Here is a 3,246-nt window from a genome sequence, read left to right as displayed (position 1 = left end):
AATTGTTTTGGCTTGTACTGAATTTAATTGAAATGGTTTGAATTGAGCAGAATTAGGGGTGTACACTTAGCCGGGGAGTCCACTCCTCGGGCCTGGGACTCACAAGCAATACAACCAATGTACACCAACAGAAATCACCAAAACTAAGCGTTTGACAAGAAGAATTATATCAAATTCGTCGAACTTTACATGTTTTGCCACCAAACACTGCCACCAACACTGCTCTGTCTGACGTCAAACTGCCACTGCCACTCATCTGGTTTCCACTTCAGACTCAGCGTCGCACCCACGCTCAGCGTCGTGCTTACTGCTGCTGCTGCTGTTGTCAACAACAGTTGCTGTTGCTGTCGGAGCGCACCCACGCTCAGCGTCGTGCTGACTGGCTGCTGCTGTTGTCAACAACAGTTGCTGTTGCTGTCGGAGCGCACGCACGCTCAGCGTCGTGCCGACTGCTGCTGCTGCTGTCAACAACAGTTGCTGTTGCTGTCGGAGCGCACCCACGCTGAGCGTCGTGCTGACTGCTGCTGCTATCCAGCGGGCTTATGCAAACGACCTCGTGTCTGTCTGCCTGTGTGTCTGTCTGTTCCACTAGGAGATATGCTAGAGACTTGAAATTTCCAGGGTATCTTAAGGTCCACTCCTAGAGAACGAAACGTCTGCGGCAAATCCTGGCAACCACCCCTAAGGGTGTGAATGGGGGTATGGTTCAAAATTTCTCCTAAAATGTTTTTTTTTGTGTTCTCCCAAAGGGTAACTCGGTTTTGCTCTATCTCTAACCATTTACGCGCTAGAGGGTCTTTTTTTGACGCAAAATACGCTAAAAATTGCCATAGTGAACAACAAGTTGTAGAAAAAGGCCTAAAAACCGCAAAATAGGAAAGAAACTCTCCCCCTACCCTCAAAAACGTTTTCTAAGCAGAAGGGTGGGTTGTAGTCGCGGTGCTTCACCGTTACATCCCTCTCTCGTGTCTACGGGGCAAACTCAAAGACGACGGGTCTAAGCGGGCCGAAGGCCCGCTACGTCATTCGACCATATTCTTCAGCAAATCGCGTGGTAGAAATGGTCGGGCCGCAGGCCCAACCTTCGCCGCCGGCGGCAGGCTAAGCAGGCCTGGCCCCTGCCGAACGTGCAGTGCACCCCGCCGCATCGCGGGTAGACGCACCAGCAACCCTGCCCCTTGCCCCGCCCGCCTGGACGTCTCGTCGCGGCGAGCGGGCTGTCCTGAGCGCCAACAATGCCCTTGACCGACGCACCAGCGGGGCGGCGTGCCGAGGCCAGCCTATGTGTCTCGAGGTGAGCAGGGTGGGTCACGTCTCGCATACATCCTCGCGGTCACCAGTTCAGTCCTGTTCAGTCCAGTTCAGTGAAATTTCGGGTGCGCGTTACGATGGTGCCGCCGGAAACGAGGTGGACAAACATTACCATAAACCCGGACGGGACCGTTACCACGGAGGTTGACCGGATACATAACCCACTGGCAGGAGAACCGGGTGGGTTCGCCTTCGAAGTGACAGAGGAGGCCCCCGCACATAGTGCACCGCGTTCCCCTTCCTGCCTACGCCCGGGGAAGCTGCTCCGCGGAGACCTTCGACTGCTGCTGGCAGCGCGGCAGGCTGCCGCCGCCACCCAGGCCCGCGACCCATCACCGCGTCCAAACATCTCCCCGCCACGCGCCCAGTGTCTCCCCACCGGGACACCTCAGCGCCCCACCGTGGAGCATCGTGCGGTCCACCGGGCTGAGCCTCAGCCTCCCCGCCGACGCACGTCCAGGGAGCGCGCCTGGGACTGAGGGAACTGCCACCGGACGGGCCACGGCGTCTTGTCCTGCCTGCGCCACGTAAGACCTTCGTGCAAGAAGGCATGCAACTTCAAGATTCACTACAGTCATTGTCCCTAAATTCGGACGGTTTTTGAGGGAAAACGCCTGTTACATGTAGAATTTTTGAATTATGGAAAATCGCTGGGGATTCTAGAATCCTTACGTCGAGACGCACCTACCACTGTCCGAAAATATTTTTTCGCGCTAACGGTAAAGGGGTGAGGGCTGTTTGAATCGTGTCCGTATTTAGGAACCAATGCGTCCTAATTTCGGACAGCTTTGAAAAATTAAGAAAAGTGAAAATTTTTTGGGGGGTATAGAAACTTTATGAACAAATTTGACCTTACCCTACCGTCCAAATTTTTTTATCTGGTATATTTTAGTCGCCAGAACTGCTTAAAGATCGCTTTTAACGTGCCCTAAATTCGGACAGTAATCACTTTTGCATGTAAAAGCCTATGTCCGAATTTAGGGCGCATTGCAAAAACGCTTCCCAAAACTAAACCGTGCGACGAAAAATCAAAATCTTGGTGTAATATTGTAGATAAAAGTACCAAGTTTCACATATGTTGTGGTCAGAATAACCCGGGCTTACACTGTTCGGAGCCCCAAATTCTTTCAAGACACATTTAAAAACGCCTTTTTTTGGGGGTTAAAAATACAAATTTCAGGAATTTCTGGAGGTAGCATTATCACTCACACATTTATTTTTTTGGCAGAAATGGAAACTTGGTGGTCTTACCTTTCCACCAAACACATAGAAGTTAAATTTTGTCAACGCAGGATGGATTTGAAGGCGACAATAGTGAAATACGGCACAATGTCCGAATTTAGGGCGCAAGTCCGAATTTAGGAACAATGACTGTACCGCCTTCACTCACAAGGGGGCTTAGGCAAGTGTAAAATCCCGATCTTGCCCAAACTCGGTATATTCGTTTCTTATCTATGTTGATGACGACTGACGGTAGTAATTTATCATGAGTGTCAATTTCTAAGGTACTTTGGGGTAGGAAATAATGGAAAAAAATTGAATTTTGGCCAAAAATGACGGAAGGAGGTCTCAAATCGAAAAGTGCCAGATGAACTACCCCCCCCCCCCCAAAACCGCTCATTTTGAGTCAGAATACCACCTAATATTTGAACAAAAGTAGAAATTGGTATTTTGTGAAATTATACGCTTTTATAGGGAGTTTCGGCACATGACACTCAGGAAAAAAATTGGTCGGCTTTCGTCACCTACATAGATAAGAAGTAGATATACCGAGTTTGGGCACGATCGGAAATTTACACTTGCCTAAGTCCCCTTGTCAGTGCAAGAGCGTCGAAGAATATAAAATGACCGAGGGGTCTCCAACTCGCATAATACTCAGTGCACGGGACCCATAATCATAATACCTTCATTGGCTGAGCGATTAGCGAAGCCTAT

The 3,246-nt window shown here is 50.0% G+C and overlaps 1 protein-coding gene across 1 annotated transcript in view; it reads left to right on the top strand.

The window, feature by feature from the left end:
* Positions 1 to 3,246, top strand: part of LOC127751276 (uncharacterized) — a 10,734-nt gene that overhangs the window by 851 nt on the left and 6,637 nt on the right. The gene's annotated exons all lie outside the window — the stretch shown is intronic.

The sequence above is a fragment of the Frankliniella occidentalis genome, unplaced genomic scaffold (assembly GCF_000697945.3).
Source record: "Frankliniella occidentalis isolate FOCC.00 unplaced genomic scaffold, Focc_3.1 Scaffold406, whole genome shotgun sequence".
Classification (NCBI taxonomy): domain Eukaryota; kingdom Metazoa; phylum Arthropoda; class Insecta; order Thysanoptera; family Thripidae; genus Frankliniella; species Frankliniella occidentalis.
Note: the sequence above shows the minus strand (reverse complement) of the source record. Positions and strands in the feature narration are given on the sequence as shown.